Source organism: Schistocerca cancellata, chromosome 8 (genome assembly GCF_023864275.1).
Source record: "Schistocerca cancellata isolate TAMUIC-IGC-003103 chromosome 8, iqSchCanc2.1, whole genome shotgun sequence".
Taxonomy (NCBI): domain Eukaryota; kingdom Metazoa; phylum Arthropoda; class Insecta; order Orthoptera; family Acrididae; genus Schistocerca; species Schistocerca cancellata.
In genome coordinates this window covers 11425072-11443041 of record NC_064633.1, presented here as the reverse complement: position 1 = coordinate 11443041, position 17970 = coordinate 11425072, and the positions used below count along the sequence as shown (strand labels likewise).

At 43.8% G+C, this 17970-nt stretch overlaps 1 protein-coding gene across 1 annotated transcript in view; it reads left to right on the top strand.

Moving 5' to 3' along the window:
* LOC126094963 (acetylcholine receptor subunit alpha-L1) overlaps nucleotides 1–17970 on the top strand; it is a 713068-nt gene that overhangs the window by 155866 nt on the left and 539232 nt on the right. The gene's annotated exons all lie outside the window — the stretch shown is intronic.

Here is a 17970-nt window from a genome sequence, read left to right as displayed (position 1 = left end):
TGTCTGGCGATTCGCTGCAACCAGTACAGCCGCCAGTGTTCCACTTCGTTGCCCGGACACTGTGTACAGTGGTGGTTTTAGGCCGAGAATGAAATGGACAGATAAGGAGCGGATCTGGAAAGAAATTCGAGAAAATCGCAGTTTCATTCTGCTCCTTAGACTGATTGTCTGCAGCATCTGCTAACAGATTAGTGCAAAAACCTGAGCTGAGAAGTAACGGCGCCGCACCGAATCTCTAGTTTCGATACATTTTCGTGACGATAGTAAGTGACCTGTGTATGATGGAGTGTGTAACCTGAAACACTCCATATTTCCGAAGAAACATGGCTGCTTTTATCGCGGTACGTGAATACGCAGAACAATCGATGTCGCCGTAATGAAGTGTACACTACGGTGGTTATCGGCCATTCACTTATGCTAGAAAACGTCGGAATTCGGTTCGTGCTGGGAGCATTCAGGTGTGCGAACTTTTCTCTCCGCGTCTACTAACGAGCGCGGGAGGCAGTGGAATGCCGCACCGCTGTTCCAGACCGGCCGTGCTGCAACCGGCCTCCCACTAAACGCATTCAAACGGTCCAGCGGTTCCCTACACCAGGTCAGGCGAGATATTTAACGCCCCCTTTCCTCAAATTCTGTTGCTTCACCGACCGCCATTTCAAATATTTTACTTTTTGTCAACCGTGAAAGACAGACAGAGGGAATATAGCAAGGTCCCGTCAACTGTTCCTCGTGACTTTTCTATTTCCAGTGTTTCTTTAAGTTATTTTCTAGGGGGGGGGGGAGGGGGAATACAATGCTTACGCTTAAAGGGTAAGGTCGTATTAGAGAAAGTTTACAAATGCCTTGAATTTCTCTAAAGTGAAGCTCTTTCCTCTCAATTACTCTCATTAGTTGTCTTGTTTAACGAAGTCTATCTATTTTGATAAAGATTTAACACTTCGTGCAATATTACCAGCGGCGACGGTGCCACCAAAACATGTTAACTGAACATCACGGCTTGACTGCAGAGCTATACAAAACTCGTGACGTCTCATGGCTAAACAAGAAACCACGTCAACAGTGTCTCCAAAATGCGACTGACATCTATCCACTACTACACTTGAGAAAATCAACCAACGTATTCGATACGAAATAATCATTCATGCAGTTTTCGTATGATGTGGCTATTGGCACTACACAACAGCATATGCCCTAGTAAATGGTTGAAACGGTCAACTGGTCACAGAAATCTACTTGCAGGTCGCGTATCTAATAGCTTCCAAGAGGAACAAAATTTTTTTTTTTGCAATGCTTCGTATGGTTACTGACGGAATTTAAAAATTTAAATTACTATCCTGATGACTAATTAAGAGCTATAACCTTACGTTAAAGGCTTTATACAATTAATCAAGTATTACAGATAGACAATATGCATTAATATTAAGCAGTGTGACTCATGCTGCACAAATTACCCAGATACTATTCATCCAGCATTTGAGATTGAGAACACTTAGCTCCTTTCAACAAATTTTAGACATTATCTCGAAACTTTTCGAAACTTTATAACTTCCCACAAAATGAGAATTTTTTTATTGTTTACTACATTTTCGCTGTTCTTGCAGTAGAATTGCGACATCGGGCATGGATTTTTAATTTATTACAGCTTTGATTCTAACTGAGAAATGGCAGTTCAGCACTTTAGCATACCCCTGAGATGCTATACATTCTATCCATCTTGACCTACAGTCATAGAAAGCTCCATATAATTTCATGTGAATTAAAAGTAAACAAGCTCGCGCAATGTATAACTGCTTACGTAATGAATTAAAAAGGTGTGGCTCAGCTAAGCATGAAAGTATTCGTACCGTACTTCACACAGACATTTATAACGAGATCCATCAGACTACGAAAGAAAACTAACAGTATAATTTACTGTTAAAAGACACTAAAAATATTTCACCCACTGAATCAACTATACAATCAATTATCAACAGAACGAAGGATTGGAAATACACTGTAAGGAAAAAAGTGGAAAAAAGCAGTGTAACATGATCGAATTGATGTAATTGGACTGAAAACAATAGGTGTGATGTAAATATACAGACTACGAAATTTTTGCAGTTTCATAAAATCTGGATGATTTAATCAAGGTAAAAAGCTTCAAAAATTGAACAAGTCAAAAACGCGTTGGTCCACTTCTGGTCCTTAAGGGGCTCCGGAAAGGCTCAAAATCATGAAAAGTTCAATTTTTACGTTTTAGCGTTTTCTGAATCTGCAGACTATTACCTTTTAATAGATATATAATTTATTCAATTCCGAAGACTACAACTATTTTTAAATTTTTTTTTAAATGTGTTCAACATGGGCGTGACCCACTGTGGCGCTGTTAAACTGCTGTCAAATGGTGTTATTATTAACCAATTATTAATAATAATTAATAATAATAATAATAACTGAACTGTTGAAAAAGTGTATTCACGGAAAAACTCAAAACCCCAATGAAAGTGTAAATAGTGTTATATGGTCGAGAATCCCCAAGACTGTATTTGTTGGAATAGAAACACTTCACTTTGGTGTGTATGATGCTGCTGCGACTTTCAATGATGGCAACATTGTAAGGTGCAAGGTATTTAGAAATATGGGAATGAAGATAGGTTCTAACATGGTACGAGCGATGCTTGCTTTAGACAAGGAACGCCTTCGGGCTGCAGACAGGGCTGTAAAGAGTCTAGAAATACAAGCAAGAGTAAATAGGAGGAGGAACAAGAGGAAGCTGGAGGAGGAGTTTGCAGAGGATGAAGATAATCCATCCTATGGACCTGGAATGCACTAAAAAGTTAATCCAATCTTTGTCGCTCGATTCCCAAAACTTTTATTTTCTCATACTAATTACATGTTTTCTAAGGATCTTCCAAACATATTTGTTTCAAACTTTCAGTAAATGTTACACAGTACCTTCTGCATAATTTAACACAACCTTTTTCCAAAAGACTGTATATTTTTTAATATATAAATAAAAAATTGCAAAAAAATGTTGTGAATTTTCATTACAATTGAAAAAAATCATCTTTATTAACTGAACTAAAATTTTGTAAAATCCCTGTGTTAAGTTGTAGCCCATATTCCAATAAATAATCTGTAAAAAGTTCAACTTCCTACCTCAAATACTTTGTGAGCGTTATTTTGACAATGCAAGTATAGGGCGTTCCGGAGCCCCTTAAGCAAGCAGTTATTCAGTTTGTTTGATACCCTCCTGAGAGAGATTGTAGCAAATTCTGTCCAATTGGCGTATTAGATCCTCAAAGTCCCGAGATGGTTGGAGGGCCCTGTTCATGATGCACCAAATGTTCTCAGTAGGGGAGAGACATTTCTAGCCAATGTAGGGTTTGGCGTCCAAGAAGACAAACAGTAGAGCCTCTAGCCGTGTGCGGGCGGGTATTACCTCACTGAAATGTAATCCGAGGATGGCTTGCCATGAAAGGCAACAAAACGGAGTATAAATTATCGTCGACGTACCGCTGTGCCGCGGATGACAGGTAAAGGGTCTTGGTATGAAAAGGAGTGGCACACCACACCGCCAGTCCTGGTTATAGCGCTGTATGGTAGGCGACCGTCAGCTTTATGCCCTAGTATCTGCCCTGTCAGAGACAGCAAAGGACTTGGAAGAGCAGTTGAACGGAATGGACAGTGTCTTGAAAGGAGGATATAAGATGAACATCAACAAAAGCAAAACGAGGATAATGGAATGTAGCCAAATTAAATCGGGTGATGCTGAGGGGATTAGATTAGGAAATGAGACACTTAAAGTAGTAAAGGAGTTTTGCTATTTGGGGAGCAAAATAACTGATGATGGTCGAAGTAGAGAGAATATAAAATGTAGACTGGCAATGGCAAGGAAATCGTTTCTGAAGAAGTGAAATTTGTTAACATCGAGTATAGATTTAAGTGTCAGGAAGGCGTTTCTGAAAGTATTTGTATGGAGTGTAGCCATGTATGGAACTGAAACATGGACGATAAATTGTTTAGACAAGAAGAGAATAGAAGCTTTCGAAATGTGGTGCTACAGAAGAATGCCGAAGAAAAGGTGGGTAGATCACGTAACTAATGAAGAGGTATTGAATAGGGTTGGGGAGAAGAGAAGTTTGTGGCACAACTTGACTAGAAGAAGGGATCGGTTGGTAGGACATGTTTTGAGGCATCAAGGGATCACAAATTTAGCATTGGACGGCAGCGTGGAGGGTAAAAATCGTAGAGGGAGACCAAGAGATGAATACCCTAAGCAGATTCAGAAGGATGTAGGTTGCAGTAGGTACTGGGAGATGAAGAAGCTTGCACAGGATAGAGTAGCATGGAGAGCTGCATCAAACCAGTCTCAGGACTGAAGACCACAACAACAACAACAACAACAACATCGACATGTCCTCCGTTTTACTGTCCTTGCCAGCTGCGGGGAGACATTGCGCTGAGGCATCCACATCTACATCTACATCTACGTGGTTACTCTCCAATTCACACTTACGTGCCTGGCAGAGGGCTCATCGAACCATTTTCATACTACTTCTCTACCATTCCACTCTCGAATGTTGCGAGGGAAAAAGGAATACCTAAATATTTCCGTTGGAGCACTCATTTCTCGTATTTTATTATGATAATCATTTCTCCCTGCGTAGGTGGGTGTAAACAAAATATTTTCGCATTCGGAAGGGAAAGTTGGTGATTGCAATTTCGTAAATAGATCTCGTCGCAAAGAAAACCACCTTTGTTTCAGTGTCTGCCACCCCAACTCGCGTATCGTATCAGTGACACTCTCACCCCTATTGCGCGATAACACGAAACGGGCTGCCCCTCTTTGCACCCTTTCGATGCCCTCCGTCAATTGTACGTGGTAAGGATCCCACACCGCGAAGCAGTATTCCAGCAGACAACGTACAGGTGTAATGTAGGCTGTCGCATCTTCTAAGTGTTCTGCCAACAAAGCGCAGTCTTTGTTTCGCTTTCCCCACATTATTATCTATGTGGTCTTTCGAATTTAAGATGCTCGTAACTGTAATTCCTAGGTATTTACTAGAATTAGCAGCCCTTAGATTTGTACTATTTATCGTATACCCAGAATTTATCGGATTCTTTTAGTACCCATGCGAATGACCTCGCACTTTTCTGTGTTTAGTGCTAATTGCCACTTTTCGCACCATACAAAAATTCTCTCTAGATCATTTTGTAATTGGAATTGATCGTCTCATGATTTTACTAGACGGTAAATTACAGCATCATCTGCGAACAATCTAAGGGAGAAGCTCAGATTTTCACCTAGGTCATCAGGAACAGCAGAGGGCGAATGACACTACCTTGTAGAATGTCAGATATCACTTCTGTTCTACTCGATGATTTACCGTCTATCACTACGAACTGTGACCTCTCTGAGAAGAAATCACGAATCCAGTCACACAATGTGATTAATACTCGCTTGTGAGGAACGGTATCAAAAGCTTTCTGGAAATCTAGGAATATGGAATCGATCTCTCGTCGACAACACTCATTACTTAATGGGGATAAACAGCTTGCTGTGTGGCACAAGAACGATATTTTCTGAAACCGTGTTGGTTATTTACCAATACGTCATTTTCTTCAAGGTGATTCATAATGTTCGAGTACAGTATATGCTCCAAAATCCTACTGCAAATTGAGGTCAGTGATATGGGTCTCCAATGGGTTACCTCTACTTCCCTTCTTGAATGTTGGTGTGGACCTGCGCTAGTTTCCAGTCTTTAGGAACACACCTTTCGTCAAGCGAGCGGTTTATACGATTGCTAAGAAAGGCACTATTGTGTCTGCATACTCTGAAAGGAATCTGATTGGCATACCATCTGGACCGGAAGACTTGCCTTTCTCAAGTGATTTGAGTTGTTTCGCAACACCTAAGATCTATAGTTTTATGTCACTTATGCTAACAGCTGTTCTGCTTTCGAATTCTGGAATATTTGCTTTAACTTCTTTCGTGAAGGAATTACGGAAAACTGTATTTAGTAACTCCGCTTTAGTGGCACCATCATTGGTAACATTTCCGTCGCTATCGCGCAGTGACGGTATTGACTGTTTTTTTGCCACTGGTGTACTTTACATACGACCAGAATTTCTTTGGGTTTTCTACCATATTTTGAGACAATTGTTTCTTGTGGAAACTGTTAAAAGCATTTCGCATTGACGTCTGCACTAAATTTAGAGCTACCGTGAAACTTAGTCAGTCTTCGAGATTTTGCGTTCTTCCGAATTTGGCATGCTTTTTTCGTTGCTTCTGAAACAGTGTTCTGACGTGTTTTGTGTACCGTGGTGGATCAGTCACGTCTCTTATTAACTTATGCGGTATGAATCTATCTATTGCTGTCGATATTGTTTCTTTGAATTTGAGCCATAGCTGGTCTACACTTACATAATTAGCTTGGAAGGAATGTAGACTCTCTCTTAGGAAGGCATCAAGCGAATTTTTATCTGTTGTTTTAAACAGATATATTTTGCGTTTATTTTTAGTCGTTGTGGTTGATATCACACCTTCATCCATTAGCTGTCAAGATTTACGGTTTTGCATTTTGCATTGATACATGTATGAATGAAAATCAGTTTGTGAGTAGCTTGCATAACTCCTTCTAGTGCGTGGTTATATTTGTTTTTTCTTAGTGTGTATGTACTTTGACAAGGCACAGCTGGGTTGATACGTAATAGAAGTGTTATAAAAATGTTGTGAATGTGACCAACGAGTGCAGAAAAAATTAATGAGTTAATGAAAGATTCTGAAAAGAAGCCACGAGCAAACACTAGCACCGTCGTCTAAGGGCGTGGTGAGCGGATCTAACTAGCTGTGATAATTAGATCATCAAAACGATATGCAAGATACATGACTTCGCATTCGCTCCTCCTGAGAGGATGTAGCGAAAGCCTATGTTTACCAACCGACTGATGGCTGCAGTGGTATCTCAGGACTTTAGACTTAGCCCCGGCATCTGAATTCAGCGTCAAGTCTGCAGCTCTGTACGATGACTTTCGGGAAAGTGTCTTCTATGACATACTGAGAACAACTGTGTCCTTACTCTCCTCTACAAAACTTAGCTGGTTATGCCAACGATAATTTAATAATCATGCTAACAGTTTCCCTGCCCTTATGGATTTTGCCGTGGTTGATCAGTGAGGTATATCTCTCTATAGGCACCGGAAAGAAGACAGAAATTCTGCCCCACTATGTAACAAATTTCTCTGTATGTCCACGCACACAAGCCTGGGAAGTCTCCCCCATTTCGAAAACAATTAGTGTGAGCCAATCACAGATATCCTCAGTGCATACTGAACACACATTCCTGCTGGCGCCCTCCGGGCGTAGCGGCTGATCCCACCTCCTGGCCTCGTGTTCTCTCCTTTAGATCTCTACGTTTGCTACAACAGATTCTTTTCACTTCGCGCAGAATGAAGCTTTATGGCGGGCTGGCCGCCCTCGTTTACCGCTCCTGCTTTACTCGGTTGGCAGAGGTCTCTCTGCACTTTTATGTGCGCAAGAGTCAAGATTTCAGCAGAAACACCCTTGCGACCAGTGCAGACTCTTCCTCTTCACCAGGAAACTAAAACCACCAAGGCTGCTGTAATTATAAGATTCTTTCACCGTCACAAAAGAAAAGAACTTAGAACTGCAATCATTGGCATTTATTATTGCTAGCTGATTTCATGCACAGCTAGTGATATGAATCGATTCACTAGTCGGATATGCATAAGGAGTTAATTATAAGATTAAGTGACAGCTTTTGGGAACAGCTGCACATTTGCTATAATTGCATTCTCAAAACATTTACCAGGCAGTATACACATGTATCACTGAATGTACCTGAAAATTATATCATTGTTCTATAAGTAGTAGAGCAGATATAATGTCATAAACAGTGACATGCGTGAAAGTAGCTAAGCCGTTTGAATCTGTTATATACAACGGAGTTCGGTTCATCAAAGAATCACGAGTGGAGCGGTTACTGATTACTCGTATAAGTAATTAACTAAAGCAGCTCAGGACAATAGCTCTAGTAACTTAAAAAATCTAATACTTTTTGTCTACTTTCCTCTACTCTAGTAATTGCAATGTTGCAATGAGGTCAGTCCCGTTAAATAGTTAAATTTCGAGCTAACTTCCATATGTCCGATCTCGAATGTACAGGGTGATGTATGCAAGTGGAACACATTACGGCTAAGTGCCCAGTCTCGAATACTAGCTATCGTTTGGCACACAGATATTTCATTTATCAGACTCCGAATTTAATTGCTTTTTACGACACATTAATTCTCTTCTCTCTTTTTTGTTTCCCTAGCTTTTATACGTTTGTAATGGGACTGGTTTTACATTTTCTTTGTTTTTTAACTGTGTGGCGGGATGCCCTTCGCTGGGCTATAGCAGTCAAAATAACCTGAGAGAAAAAGTTGTCTGTGACACCTGTCCGTGAATTGTGTGACCTTTTTTCTGTGTGTTAACGTATTTTATCTGTTTGTCTCTGAGGTTGAATTTTGCGCCATCCCAGCTTTTGTCTAACCGAGAGTGGGAAACAGGCTAAACAAAACGCTCAGCGTGGCCTGTGTACCAGCTCAATGGTTCAAATGGCTCTGAGCACTGTGGGACTAACTTCTGAGGTCATCAGTCCCCTAGAACTCAGAACTACTTCAACCTAACTAAGGACATCACACACATCCATGCCCGAGGCAGGATTCGAACCTCCGACAGCAGCGGCCGCGCGGTTCCTGACTGTAGCGCCTAGAACCGCTCGGCCACCCTGACCGGCTGTGTACTAGCCCACGGTTGTTAATCTATCGTGCTGATTCAGTCCGAGGGCTGGCTCACGTCTCTGTATCACAAGCAAGAGCGCTGTGTGTTGAGCTATACGAGCTTATTTTGGCACACACACACACACAAACACACACACACACACACACACACACACACACACACACACAAACATATTTACAGTGTGTTTTCAAAAGAACTCCCTAGTTTTAATGTGTCCTAGAATCTGTTCAAAAGTGACATACACTATTCTAGATTGTGGTGTTTGATTCATCAGCTCTCCAAGTTTGGCTCCCCAACATTTGGCAGGCCTGCTTGACCTTGAGACGGCACCAATGCTGTTTTTTTCTCTGCTCCCTCAGTTCAGTCCAGGCGAGCAATGCAATCAGAGCAAATCAGCAACAACGTGTACTCCGCAACAGAAAGGGCAATGTGTTATTTGGCTTATGAAAACTGAGTCAATTACAACAGTGCAATGTAATTTTAGACGTCGGTATGGTGGTGAACCACCTACAGCAAAAACTACCTGTCACTGGCTAAGGTCTTTCAAGGAAACCTGAAGATGTTGTTGAACAGGTACGTGTTCCGTGAGTTTGGCCAGATGCAGTCTACAATTAGGAGTGCCTAAAGGTACTGTGTATGATGTTTTGTGTAAAATACTTACGTTACACCATGGAGCCCAGATTTAATCCCATTAGCCTTTTTCTTTTGGGGCCACATAAAAAATGTTGTGTACAGTGAAAAGATCAGAGACACCAGTCATTTATGGGAAGGAATCTTCGCGGTGGTTTGGACAGTTACACCTGAAATATTTGTGAATACGGGGCGAGAAATGGAAAGTCGTCTCGACGTGTGCGGGGCAACAAATGGATCCCACGTTGAAGTCTGGTAACATTAAACAAAACTTGAAGGAATTTTCTTTCATGATATGTACACATTGATGTAATTTTTCATTAATTTCCCCATTAAATCTATACTTAAAACTAGGGAATTCTTTTTCAAACACCCTGAATGTAACACGCAGAATTCAGACACTAAATAAGGCAATATAAACACAGTTACAGATTTCAAATACGAGTATTTAGGTGAAATCCTCAAACTTACTGGAGGAGAAAAGATCTCAAAGGAGACTCGACTACAAAATATGAAGAGAGCTTATGGCAGAATACAAGCCACATGTAATAAGAAACGCCTATACGTTCAAAAAAAGATCAGACACAAGCCTGAAATCCTGTATGTAAGTGAGGTACTAACAATCCATACGAAAAACGAAATGAAAAACATTGTGAACGAAGAGCGCAAAATCGTGAGAAAAATTCGCCACTCAAATCTGACAGCAGAGGAATAGAAATGTCACTCCAGGGAAGATGAAACCTATCAGTAGATGTCAGAAAAAGAAGGTTAATGTTCTACGGCCACATCAGCAGGTTACCACCAAAAAGTCTCACCAACAGAATTCTGACATACACACAAGGGGCCACGTCAACATTACCACGGATCACACAAGACACACTTGATCTAGAAAAAGTAAAAGTCGATTCAATATAAATTCAAGACAGAAATATGCACAGTAAAAAGAAATATAAGAGAAATGTTAGGTCTGAGAATGGAGCGCCAAAGAAATCAGGGACAAAGTGCGCTGAGGATACAAAGAGACTCCACAGAGAAAAAAATGAGAGTATCGTGGAAGACCAGAGAAAATGCTTGAACACAGCAGAATTCTTATCGTGATCCTATAGGAGATTGGGAGTACGTTAATCTCAACTACTTTTCACGTTCAAAACTACAGAATTCTCACTATTTCAAGTTATCTCTTATACAATTCTTCTTTGTTCGCATAACTTATCATTTTGCGCTTTTTATACATATATCTCGATAAAAAGTTTTTCAGACAGATTTTAAAACAGAAATCATTTACATTATTGTATCAATAACAGCCTAATTATTAAGAACAACATAACAGGTGCTCACAATTACGGTATTTTCTATGGATACGGTGGCTGTAAAATATTACTTTATAATTGTGAGCGAAATTTTTTTAATCATTTTATAGTGTGTCAATGACGCAGAGGTGCTGCTGCCCGTAGAAATATCAATAGTTACAGTCCGCCCGTAGGTTTCCTTACAATGTTAGCAGATCATGCTTCCTTTAACTGGTAGTATGTTTCAGCGGCTGTCGGTCTTGTACCCTATGAAGAGTCCGCCCCAGTAGCTGAGTGGTCAGCGTGACGGATTGCCGTCCTCCGGGCCCGGGTTCGATTCCCGGCTGGGTCGGAGATTTTCTCCGCTCAGGGACTGGGTGTTGTGTTGTGTTCATCATCATTTCATCCCCATCCGGCGTGCAGGTCGCCCAATGTGGCGCCGAATGTAATAAGACCTGCGCCAAGGCGGCCGGACCTGCCCCGCGAGGGGCCTCCCGGCCAATGACGCCACACGCTCATCATCATCATCATCACCCTATGAAGAAACTAATAATATACATCAGTTCGTTTTCTTAAACATTTTGCAATTGTTATTCCATTCAAGTTTATTTTTATAATGTTTCAGTACTTAAAATTAGTAAATTATTTCCAAAATGCACTCGACGGTTACTTCTGTAAACATAGGAAATCACTGTAGCACCTCAGGATAAAATGTTCCTGACAAGGTGTCATATATTGTGTTTTTGGGTACAACCCTTGCATGAATGCAAGTAAGGTGGTGAAAAATTATGTAGGCTGTGGTAAGCCGTTTATCTGTGAAATACGAGTACTCTTTTCCAGCGGTGATGATGCCACGAGATGGGCAGGAGACCGTCTGTGATGCCTGGAACGCAGGATAGAGCTACCGGCGAAAGTTATGCTGTGAAGACGGGTCGTCAGTCGTACCTGTACACCTCAGCCGATAAGATTATTGCCCACAAAGCCAAGGTTTGGGGTTTGAGTCCCGGAGCAGTAAGTAGTTGTAATCTTCCAGGAAGTCGAAAAACACAGCACATTCTGCTGCAGACTGAGAGGTTTGTTCTGGATGCATAAAGTTACTCCAAACAAGAGTTGATATTCTTATTTCAACAACAGCTTTAAAAGTAAAGTTAAGATTAATGTATGCTAAAAATGTGGTGTCAGCGCCAGACACCACACTTGCTAGGTGGTACCTTTAAATCGGCCGCGGTCCATTAGTACATGTCGGACCCGCGTGTCGCCACTGTCAGTAATTGCAGACCGAGCGCCACCACACGGCAGGTCTAGAGAGACGGACTAGCACTCGCCCCAGTTGTACGACGACATTGCTAGCGACTACACTGACGAAGCCTTTCTCTCATTTGCCGAGAGATAGAATAGCCTTCAGCTAAGTCCATGGCTACGACCTAGCAAGGCGCCATTAACCATTTCTATAGAGAGTCTCACTTGTATCATCAAGAATGCTGTATACACAATGATGGATTAAAAATAAGTATTATAGAAGCTACGTACTTTTCTTTATAGCATTCATTACGTATCCTGTTTCAGACATAAGCAAGCCTGCGTGAGTTGACGCGTGCCCTTTCGGCTTCCTCGCCCTGTGTCTAGACTGTCTTGTCTAGACACAACAAAAAGAATATTTGTTAACGCAAGAAATTAAGACGTTTTTCTCTACAAAGCCGATTCCTTTGACATTGTATTCACTACGCGCGTGTTGTTATATGCTACGAGAGTGCCATATGGTAGTTAAATACAATACCGGAAAAAATTAGTACACATATTTAGAGGTTTCCAATTCACCCAATATTTACTGTCACAGTGCTTATGGAGTACAAGAAAAAAGTACATTTGTAGATCAATAGCAACAAGCGGTTTTGAGGTACCAGGTATCCAAGCATGCTGAAACATATGTATTAGTACGTGGTGTAGCCTTCACAGGTGACAATGCAGGCGCTGACTCTAGCGTCCAGTTGATAGACCAGTTAGTGAATACTGTCTGAGCCGGGGGTAGCTCGTGTTCCCGTCATTATGTATTTTATACCTTGTTTTTGACGTGCTTCCACCTCACTATGTTAATTTAAATTACTACTGTCACAGAGCTGCTGCTATGTCTGACCGTTTGCGGCGTTAGCAGTGCGTATCGATTTATCCCCTCTCGTAGTATCTTTGCTTGGCTGATATACTTCTCCGTCGTTGTCTGTCGTAAGAGAGTTCACGTCGTCGTCCGCAGCTCGTGGTCGTGCGGTAGCGTTCTCGCTTCCCGCGCCCGGGTTCCCGGGTTCGATTCCCGGCGGGGTCAGGGATTTTCTCTGCCTCGTGATGACTGGGTATTGTGTGATGTCCTTAGGTTAGTTAGGTTTGAGTAGTTCTAATTTCTAGGGGACTGATGACCATAGCTGTTGAGTCCCATAGTGCTCCGAGCCAGAGTTCACGTCGCGAGTTCATGTTGCGAGTTCGGGCTCCCAATCGGGAGCGCAGTCCGGACCTGCCAGTGCGGTCCTAGTGCAGCTGGGTTGGTGCATTGAGATCCGCATCGACATGGCTCGCCCGACCATTGCTGCCACGCATCACTTGAGCTGGGCCACGGTCTTGGTGGATCGTCGGTCGGTCGTCCAACCGGACGACACGTTTTGGCTCGCAAATCGTTCATGAGTCGGCTGTGTGTGTGTGTGTGTGTGTGTGTGTGTGTGTGTGTGTGTGTGTTGTCGTGTGTGTGTGTGTGTGTGTGTGTGAGTGCGAGTGCGCACATCGACTCCCGATTTGTCTTCGTGCATGCTTAGTTACTGGTGTATACCGTTCAGCTCTTCTTGCAAGTGTTTGTCAGGTTTTGTGTGTAGTTCACGTTATGTCTACTGACGACGATTTTAGATGTTGTCGGAATTCCGAGTGGAGTCGGTCGGTTGTTGCGGACGAGGGAAGTTATCTACGCGCGATGCAGTCGGCTGGGGCCGCTGGCAGCCCCTCCGCAGTGTCTGAGCGTGTGTGGAGCTGTGCGAGCGCTAAGAGCTTCGTGGTTCGCTGACTCAGGACGTCAAAGTTGAGTAGTGGTTTCAACTACGCAAGCCACGTCTATTCTTGTTGTGGTGGTTCGCTTTGATGGTTTGCTGTTGGTGAGGTTTTCCGGTGAGCAACACCGAGTGGTTCTACTGCTGAGATTTAGCCACCATGCGGTGCAATTAACTATTTTGGTCGACTACGATTTGAATGCACCACTGGAATTTTCTGGCTTGTGGCCGTTAGTGTTGTGGTTACCTGCCCTGGGCACTGACGTAAATTCAGGCAGTGTTCTTTTGAGCGAGTTAACTATTACCGTGTTTCAAATTCAACTGTACCTGCGAAATTTTCTACCTAGTGGCCGTTAGTGTTCCGGTTGCCTGCCCTGGCCACTAACGTAATTTTAGGCAGTGTCCTTTCCTCATCTGTTGTCGCTGTCCGACATGCTGTGTAATTTTGAAAGCTAATACATACTCTATTATGTATTATCACGTTTGTAACGTTGGCGGTTGGGGTTCACATGTACTGATCAACGGCAAGCAAGTCGTTCTGTCGGGCGGTCCGTGGCTGCCCCCTGGTAGGGTTCCGAGGGATCAAGTATAGTTGCCTCACCTCAGTGAACGAGGCCAGACCGACCGCCCGGGAGGCCTTCTGAGTGCCACCGGTGTTCAATGATCTGTTGTAAGCGATTTTATGTTTTAGGCTTATGGTTATTGTTTATTTCTTAAAATTTTGCAAAATAAATTTTTAAATTCACCTTTCAAGCTTAAGCACTGCGGCCTTCTGCCGTGAAAGATTATGCTAAATTATTTTGAAATTTTGAGGTTTGATGGCGTCCCTCAGCCATTGGTATTGCACCTTGCATACGCTGTTCCGTTAAATAATTTTATTGTTGTCTTAATTGAATTTTTATCTTGTTGATTTTTAAGATTTCTTATTAAACATGTTGGCATTCTGCCTTTAAAGGTCTATGGCAATATATTCTAAAATTTTGGAAATTAATTGTGGCCCTCAGCCATTTCTGTTGCACTTTGGGTATGTTGTTTTTGAATTACTTTATTCCTATCTTAATGGGATTTTTAGTTTGTTAAGATTTCTTGCTCGAGGCCTTCAGCCGTGAAAGGGTTGCTAAGTTACAATAAATGACAATTAGAATCAGAAACTGACCTCAGCCCTTGGCCCTTTCCTGTTCTGCCCAGCGAGTTTAGCGGGCGTCCCACTGTCCTAGGATACGTTACGCCGCGCTTGCTCGACCAGTTCACGTAGTTCTGGTAAGAGTTGTTGGTTGATGAGTTGCACGAGTAATTTCTCGTCGCGTCACGTCTTACAAGTGGTAGATAGGTTGCAAAGATTTTACAACCTAGGGGTGTTGCTGCACGTTCTACAGAGAACTTTGACTTTCATCTGTAGTGTATGTTCCAGTATTATTTTGTTGGAACAGCACCTTATCTTCCTCTTGCAGGAATGGCAAAAGTACACAAAGACAACATTCTGTATTTACCGAGCGCTGGCTAGCGTCCCATACAGAAACCGCTAAAGTAAACTAAAGGGTAACTTATCGACCCATCCTCTGCTTTGTTAAGGTTGTATGTATCTCCGCCCAACAAATATACTACACTCCTGGAAATGGAAAAAAGAACACATTGACACCGGTGTGTCAGATCCACCATACTTGCTCCGGACATTGCGAGAGGGCTGTACAAGCAATGATCACACGCACGGCACAGCGGACTTACGAGGAACCGCGGTGTTGGCCGTCGAATGGCGCTAGCTGCGCAGCATTTGTGCACCACCGCCGTCAGTGTCAGCCAGTTTGCCGTGGCATACGGAGCTCCATCGTAGTCTTTAACACTGGTAGCATGCCGCGACAGCGTGGACGTGAACCGTATGTGCAGTTGACGGACTTTGAGCGAGGGCGTATAGTGGGCATGCGGGAGGCCGGGTGGACGTACCGCCGAATTGCTCAACACGTGGGGCGTCAGGTCTCCACAGTACATCGATGTTGTCGCCAGTGGTCGGCGGAAGGTGCACGTGCCCGTCGACCTGGGACCGGACCGCAGCGACGCACGGATGCACGCCAAGACCGTAGGATCGTACGCAGTGCCGTAGGGGACCGCACCGCCACTTCCCAGCAAATTAGGGACACTGTTGCTCCTGGGGTATCGGCGAGGACCATTCGCAACCGTCTCCATGAAGCTGGGCTACGGTCCCGCACACCGTTAGGCCGTCTTCCGCTCACGCCCCAACATCGTGCAGCCCGCCTCCAGTGGTGTCGCGACAGGCGTGAATGGAGGGACGAATGGAGACGTGTGGTCTTCAGCGATGAGAGTCGCTTCTGCCTTGGTGCCAGTGATGGTCGTATGCGTGTTTGGCGCCGTGCAGGTGAGCACCACAATCAGGACTGCATACGACCGAGGCACACAGGGCCAACACCCGGCATCATGGTGTGGGGAGCGATCTCCTACACTGGCCGTACACCACTGGTGATCGTCGAGGGGACGCTGAATAGTGCACGGTACATCCAAACCGTCATCGAACCCATCGTTCTACCATTCCTAGACCGGCAAGGGAACTTGCTGTTCCAACAGGACAATGCACGTCCGCATGTATCCCGTGCCACCCAACGTGCTCTAGAAGGTGTAAGTCAACTACCCTGGCCAGCAAGATCTCCGGATCTGTCCCCCATTGAGCATGTTTGGGACTGGATGAAGCGTCGTCTCACGCGGTCTGCACGTCCAGTACGAACGCTGGTCCAACTGAGGCGCCAGGTGGAAATGGCATGGCAAGCCGTTCCACAGGACTACATCCAGCATCTCTACGATCGTCTCCATGGGAGAATAGCAGCCTGCATTGCTGCGAAAGGTGGATATACACTGTAGTAGTGCCGACATTGTGCATGCTCTGTTGCCTGTGTCTATGTGCCTGTGGTTCTGTCAGTGTGATCATGTGATGTATCTGACCCCAGGAATGTGTCAATAAAGTTTCCCCTTTCTGGGACAATGAATTCACGGTGTTCTTATTTCAATTTCCAGGAGTCTATAAGTCCCTCCAAATCCTCGAACGCCTTGCACTCCATCTCACTCTCAGCAACCGTTTACTTTCCCACCGCGTGTCACCCACATCGAATACCTTAGCACCGCCTATACTGTTCGCAAAATAGATTTAGTTGTCTTCCCTCTGATCACCTACCCTGATATGCATCACCTACACACACTCCTTATCGGATCCCAACACAACTTCAACAAACTCCCTCTCCCAGACAATAAGGTTCACCCCGGTATATAATTTTCCTCCCAACTCGAACTCTTCCCCGACTATCCCAGTCTATAAAAGGGCTCCTTTCCCTCTCTATCTATACCCATCCCTTTTCTCTCGCAACCACTGCCCCACCCAAGCAACACCTAATTCCACGCCCTCCGTCTTTCCCACCGACTGTAATTGCACTATCCACCCCTACCCCTATGTCCAGTCTCCATAGCTTCTGGCAATACCTCTCACCCAGTGCAGTTCCTTCTGATTTGAAGTGAAGGAGCAGTGCTTCAGCGTTTTTATCAGAAGAACTTCACCTTCCTGCGATGTGCTTTTAAAATGTATATTGTCCCGTTTTTAACTTTCGGTCTTCAATTTTTAATTTAAAATAGAAAAACAGTTCCAAAAATACCGCCCAGTGGGTTCCACACTATGTGGCACTACACAAAACTGGCGCTAATATCATAGGCACGTAGGGAACACACACGACACAGATCTGTAAGTCCACGGTATTGGTAATAAGTTAAGAAAACCGTCCCGAAACATATGTGCTACAAAACGTACTGTTAACTGCTCATGTACCCTGACATCAATATGGGACATGATCACCATGTACACGTACACAGGCAGCACAACGGGTTGGCATACTCTCGATCAGGCGGTCGAGCATCTGCTGGGGTATAGCCTCCCATTCTAGCACCAGTGCCTGTTGGAGCTCCTGAAGTGTCGTAGGGGTTTGAAGACGTCAGCGATACGTCGACCGAGAGCATCCCAGACGTGCTCGATGGGGTTTAGGTCTGGAGAACAGGCAGGCCACTCCATTGGCCTGATATTCTGTTTCAAGGTACTCTCTAACTTTGTGGGGCCGTGCGTTATCATCCATCAGGAGGAAGGTGGGACCCACTGCACACCTGAAAAGGCGGACATACTGGTGCAAAATGACGTCCCGATACACCTGATTTGTTATAGTTCCTCTGCCAAAGACATGCAGGGGTGTACGTC